The sequence below is a fragment of the Helianthus annuus genome, chromosome 16 (assembly GCF_002127325.2).
Source record: "Helianthus annuus cultivar XRQ/B chromosome 16, HanXRQr2.0-SUNRISE, whole genome shotgun sequence".
NCBI lineage: Eukaryota > Viridiplantae > Streptophyta > Magnoliopsida > Asterales > Asteraceae > Helianthus > Helianthus annuus.
Window position 1 is genome coordinate 179,919,827 of NC_035448.2, and position 6,632 is coordinate 179,926,458.

At 44.7% G+C, this 6,632-nt stretch overlaps 1 non-coding gene across 1 annotated transcript; it reads right to left on the reverse strand.

Moving 5' to 3' along the window:
- Positions 1-6,182: 6,182 nt before the first annotated feature.
- On the reverse strand, positions 6,183-6,288 carry LOC118488668. The gene has a single exon (XR_004885212.1). It is a non-coding gene; the product is annotated as a small nucleolar RNA R71 (small nucleolar RNA).
- Positions 6,289-6,632: the final 344 nt, after the last annotated feature.

Consider the following 6,632-nt stretch of genomic DNA (forward strand, 5'->3'; position numbering starts at 1 on the left):
CCGCGGGTGGATTTTGGGGGTGTGACAGATTGGTATCAGAGCCATTGGTTATAGAGAACTTGGTTTTAGTATGGGGAAAACGTTTTTATTAAAACCAGACTATAACCAGAACAGTGCTTTCAACGATCCACAACGACGCTTCGCTCCACGTGCAAGACTCAACATCCTAGGTAATAAGGTTTATGTTTATTACCTGCTTGCTAGAACTACATAGAACTTTGCTCGTAGTATGCTTAGATTACATTGCTTACTATTCGTTATTACTTGGGAATACCTATGTGCTTACACTCTTCTGTCATCGCACTACTCTCGAACCATTCTCACTTATGCTACTTTTACTATGAAGATCATGTCTGGACGTGTTAACATGACTCAAGCCCAGTTGACGGCTCTCATTGCTGAACAAGTAGCTGCGGCACTGGCAGCTGCACAAGCAGGTAGTATATCCTGCGGATGTGATTCACTCTAGGATCTTTAGATCCTACATTAACCCTTATGTTTAACATTGTCCTATTCGTACACAATAGGTCAACCCGCACAGCAACCTGTCTGCACATTCAAGAACTTCATGGACTGTCGTCCAAGCACGTTTTTTGTGACACGGAAGAAGCAGTGGGACTACTCCATTGGTTTGAGAAGCTTGAGTCGGTATTCGAGATATGTGAATGCCCTGAGGCTCGCAGGGTCAAGTACGCCACTGGCACGTTGGAAGGGATTGCGCTAACCTGGTGGAATGCACAAGTTCAGATTCTAGGGCTGGCGGCTGCTAACGCCACCCATTGGAACGAATTCAAAGAACTGATCAAAAGGGAATACTGCACACGCGATGACATCCACAAGTTGGAAGTGGAGCTTTATCATTTGAAAATGACGGGGTCGGAAATCGAAGCTTACACGAAACGGTCGAACGAACTGGCCATCTTGTGTCCAACCATGGTGGACCCTCCGATCAAGCGCATTGAGTTGTACCTCAAGGGTCTAGCCTCAGAGATTCGGAGCCATGTGACATCGGCTAATCTCGATAATATCCAAGACATTCAGCATCTTGCTCATCGCCTCACAGATCAGGCGGTGGAACAGAACAAGCTGCCCAAACGTATCAGCGCTACTACTGCTACCACATCAGCCGCTACTCCTACTATCCCCGGTGACAACAAAAGAAAGTGGGAGGGGGATTCTAGCAAGGGTTCAGCAATAGTCAGTCTCAGACTCAGCAGCAGAAGACTGACCACTACCAGAGTCCTAGTCAGCAATCTTCTGGTGGTCATAGGCAGAAAAGGTATCAAGGATTTCACCCCTAGTGTCACAACTATAACAGGCATCACAGCGGCCAGTGCAACAAGGGTCGTTGTCAGAGGTGCCTCAAGATGGGTCACAAGGCCAAAGACTGTAGGAGTCCACGGCCTGCGAATCAGAACCAGCAACTGCAATTACCAGCTCCACAAAACCCGCAGCAGCAGCAACAACGGGGCAACAGGGGATGTTTCCAGTGTGGGGTCGAAGGTCATTTCAAACGTGATTGCCCCCAGTTAAACCAGAACCAGAATCGCAACAACAACAACAATCAGGGCAATGGCAACAACAACAACGGTGGGAACAATAACGGCAATGAAGCTAGGGGTCGTGCTTTTGTGCTGGGTCGAGGTGACGCAAGGAACGATCCTAACGTAGTCATGGGTAAGTTTCTTCTCGACGACTTTTACGTTACTGTTTTGTTTGATTCGGGTGCGGATACAAGTTATGTGTCTTTGAAAGTTAGCCAAATGTTTAAACGTGCACCAACTCCCTTAAACACCAAACATGTCGTAGAGTTAGCTAACGGAAAAAGTCTAGAGGCCACACACATAGTTCAGGGTTGTAATCTTATCCTCGCTGGTCAGACTTTCTCCATCGACCTCATTCTTATAGTTCTGGGGAGTTTCGACATCGTCGTTGGTATGGATTGGTTATCTAAGCAGCAAGCAGAGATCATATGTAAAGAGAAGATCATCCGTATTCCTCGTTCTGGTAAAGAACCACTCGAAGTTCAAGGCGACAAGAGTGGTGCCGTGGTTGGCATCATCTCCTTCCTGAAGGCTCAGAAATGTTTACGAAAGGGGCACACTGCCATTTTGGCACTAGTTACTGATGCATCGACGAAAGAGAAAAGAATAGAGGATATCCCAGTTGTACGCGAATTTCCTCAAGTGTTTCCTGAAGATTTACCTGGTCTACCGCCTCATCGCCAGGTCGAGTTTCAAGTCGAGCTAGCTCCAGGAGCAGCACCTATAGCTCGCGCACAGTATCGTTTAGCTCCAACTGAACTGGAAGAATTGTCAAAGCAGCTACAAGAGCTCTTGGAAAAGGGCTTTATTCGTCCTAGCTCTTCGCCTTGGGGAGCTCAAGTGTTATTCGTGAAAAAGAAGGATGGCACTTTCAGGATGTGCATAGACTACCGCGAACTGAACAAGGTGACAGTGAAGAACCGCTACCCTCTGCCGCGTATTGATGACTTATTCGACCAGTTGCAAGGGTTGAGCTACTACTCCAAGATTTATCTAAGGTCGGGTTACCATCAGCTGAGAGTCCGGGATGAGGACGTCTCCAAGACTGCATTCAGAACTCGTTACGGCCACTACGAGTTTCTAGTCATGCCATTCGGGCTAACGAACGCGCCTGCAGTTTTCATGGATCTTATGAACAGGGTGTGCAAGCCTTATCTAGACAAGTTTGTAATTGTCTTTATCGACGACATCCTGATCTACTCCAAGAGTCAGGAGGAACACGAGCAGCACTTACGTCTCATCTTAGAACTTCTTCGAAAGGAACAACTGTACGCCAAGTTTTCAAAATACGACTTCTGGCTTCGTGAAGTCCACTTTCTAGGCCATGTGGTAAACAAGGATAGGATTCATGTTGATCCATCCAAGGTAGATTCGATCAGGAACTGGCCTGCACCGCGTACACCAACCGAAATACGCCAATTCTGGGGTTTGGCGGGTTACTACAGGCGATTCATTAAAGATTTCTCAAAGATCGCACAGCCGCTTACATTACTAACGCAGAAAGGTGTTACCTATCGTTGGGGTAATACACAAGAAACGGCTTTTCAATATCTAAAGGATAGGCTCTGCAGCGCACCTATTCTCTCATTGCCAGAGGGCACGGACGATTTTGTGGTTTATTGTGACGCATCGATACAGGGGCTTGGTTGCGTATTGATGCAGCGGGATAAAGTTATTGCTTACACTTCTCGTCAACTCAAGGTTCATGAACGGAACTACACGACGCACGATTTAGAGCTGAGAGCTGTTGTTTTCGCGCTTAAGATATGGCGACACTACCTGTACGGTACCAAGTGCACTATTTACACCGATCACAGGAGTCTCGAGCATATCTTCAAGCAAAAGGATTTGAACATGCGTCAACGAAGATGGGTCGAACTTTTGAATGATTATGAATGCGCCATCAAGTACCATCCAGGCAAAGCCAATGTTGTGGCTGACGCCCTGACGGGTGGTCCGTAGGACAACCCTTAAAAGGTTTAATACAACGCATATTCTACACTTTATTCGGTTAATTGCTTGAAATAGATAACCACTTTGTGTTGGGTTATGCAGGTGCTAAAGTGCTCAAAAGGTGGGTTTTAGGAGGCACGGATGGATCCTAGAAGTTGCGGGACTTAAAAAGAGCGAAAGAATGGAAAGATGGAGAAGTCATGGAAGGAAATAAAGCTCAGGACCGTAAGCTACGCCACCAGGCCGTAGCTTACGGCCCCCATCCAATGCCAAAATGATCTGCCGTAAGACAGGAGCAACTTGGCGTAAAAGAACACTGACTGCCGTAAGCTACGGTGGTCTGCCGTAGCTTACGGCTCCTAGCTGACTTGTTGACCTGCTGCCTGCCGTAAGCTACGGCTGGGAGCCGTAGCTTACGGCTCCGACTGATCCCATCTTGTAACATTCGCATTTATTGTCCATTTTAAGGAGATTTATGATGCCTAATCATGCAATTTCGGTTACTACTTGGCTAGAACGAGTTGGGAAGTATATGAAGAGCACTTGGAAGCTAAGAAACACATCTTGGAACTATCTTTTCACTAAATTCTTGTCTAGTTTTTGTTGGTGAACAATATTTTCCATTTCTTGCATTATGTTAGTTAAAGCCATGAGTGGCTAGATATTTGGGTGATTATCTTGTGTTGAAGGTTTGAGTAAGACTATGTGTTTTCATTTCATATTTCTAGAATAACAATTGCTTTTTATTTGAATTGATTGTTATGGTGTATGATTGATTGTTAGTAACTTGTTGATTCTTATGTTGAACTAATTAGAAACCATACGTTCTTGGTGCCGTTGGCAATCGGGATATCATGGGTATAGTTAGGTTTGGGTAAGGGTTGATTGATCATCGGGTGATAACCTCACGTTCTCGGAATCTGAGTACTTAGTCCCCTTTCATCACTGCAATTGATTATACATGAACTATGTCTATGTAGTTCTTTCTAGTGAAATATTAACACAGACGTCGAACCAAACCGGAAACTCAAGATAGTCATTTGTCTCTCAACTGTTTACAATCCAAATTTTCATTTTGCAAATTAGTTAATTAATCTTAGTTTTTAAAACCAATCAAATCAAACCAACTCTTGAATTTTATTTTTCTTGCAATTAGATTAATTTAGTTAACTTAGAGAAGCACTTCAAATAGCACATTTTCCACAAACTCCCTGTGTTCGATACCCACTTGCCACTATTTACATAGTTGTTCTTGGGATTAAATTTGCGTGACCACGACATCACGTCAAATTTTGGCGCCGCTGCCGGAGAGTAGTGCGCAACGTGTGTTATTTTTGTTCTTGTTTTGAGTTTGTTATTTTTCTGGTTTACGTTGGGTGTGTTAGTGTGCAGGTATTGACAGGTGCATGCGTACTAGGAGCTCTCACAAGCTATCACCATTGGCGTTTGATCCGGAAATCGAGCGAACTTTGCGAGCAAACAGAATTTTGCTAAGGGAAAATACAATCAACAGTTCACCAACAACACCAATTACACCGATCACACCACTTCGATACATGGATCCACCACCACCACCACCCACTACGGGTGAATCCACGTCATCATTCATACCAACATCCACCCAACCTTCACCAAATACCATCATTCCACCAAATACTACCGAACCCACCATACTTCAAAATGTCACATCAACCAACACCACACAGCCCATTACTACACAAATTGAACCTACTCTTACCTTTAGCCCTGCTTCTACAATTCCACCTCTCACCCATTTCTTCCCAGTTTTAGGTCAATCATCATCCACCTATACACTACCACAAGGCTCAACTGTTGTTCATGCTACTTCATCATTTGGAGTACCAAACCAGTCCGGTTTTCAATACTCATCTATTCCATTTGGGCCATCATCGAGGGGTATAGAAGGAGATGGATATGAAGAAGGATATGAAGATTTCGAGGGTTATGAGGAAGAGGGTTATGCTTATGTGGGTAGTGGAGATCAAGGGGAGTTGACTTATATACCTGGTCAAACACAAAGAATGTCGAGTGTTGGTGGGATTCCACAACAACAACAACAACTCATACCACAACATATTAGGCCAAGGCCACAAGGGTCGCAATTGCAACGTCCGGTTCCTTTGCAACAAGTTCGACCACAACATGTTCAACTGCCATTCCAATGGCCAATTCAACACCCACCGGTGCCACAACCACAATTTCAACAACCAATTGCACCACAAGGGCCTATGCAAAGACCAATGGGTCAAGTTCGTCCAAGGGGTCGATTTGGTGTGCCAAGGAGGCATCTTAGGGAAAATGCGAGGGGTATTGAAGCGCATTTTAGGCCGGTGATTACTCACAATCCTTCACCGGTGGTTATTCCTCATAACAACCAAGGGAGAACTTTTGAAGTAAGAACCAATTCTTTACAAAGTTTGCCGAAATACAAGGGGCTAGCAACGGAGGAGCCTTATTTCCATTTGGAGGCATATGACTCAATTTGCAATACTCTTGGGAGTCAAGGTTTTTCGGCCGATGATATCAAGTTGGTATTATTTCAATTTTCTTTGGAGGACAAGGCAAAGAAGTGGTTCTATACTTTGCCTTCGGCATCTATTTATACTTGGGCAGAAATGCAACAATTTTTCCTAGACGAGTTTTATACCGCCCAAAAGACCAATGATGCTAGGAAGGGGTTGAGGAGTTTCCAACAACAACAAGGCGAAATGTTCCATGAAGCCTTCGAGCGCTTTAATATGATGATCAAAAATTGTCCACATCATGGGATTGAACTTTGGGAGTTGATGAATGCCTTCCACGAGGGGTTGTGTGCCGAGGATGCACGTGATCTAATGTCCATCACAAATGGGACTTTTGGCACAAATTATGAAGATGAGGATTGGGAGTTCTTGGAACAAATGGCCATTACCTCAAAGAGGAAAGCCCAAGCATCAAGGAGAGCACGACCGGCTGTCACGAGATCGCAAGTTCATGCAGTTGACGATGGTAATGTTCAAACTACTAATCAAATTTATGATGTTTGTGTTATTTGCAATGAAATAGGTCATGCGGCTGAAAATTGCCAAGGAGGTGATGGGCAATATGAAGAGGTTCATGCTGTGCAAGGTCAAG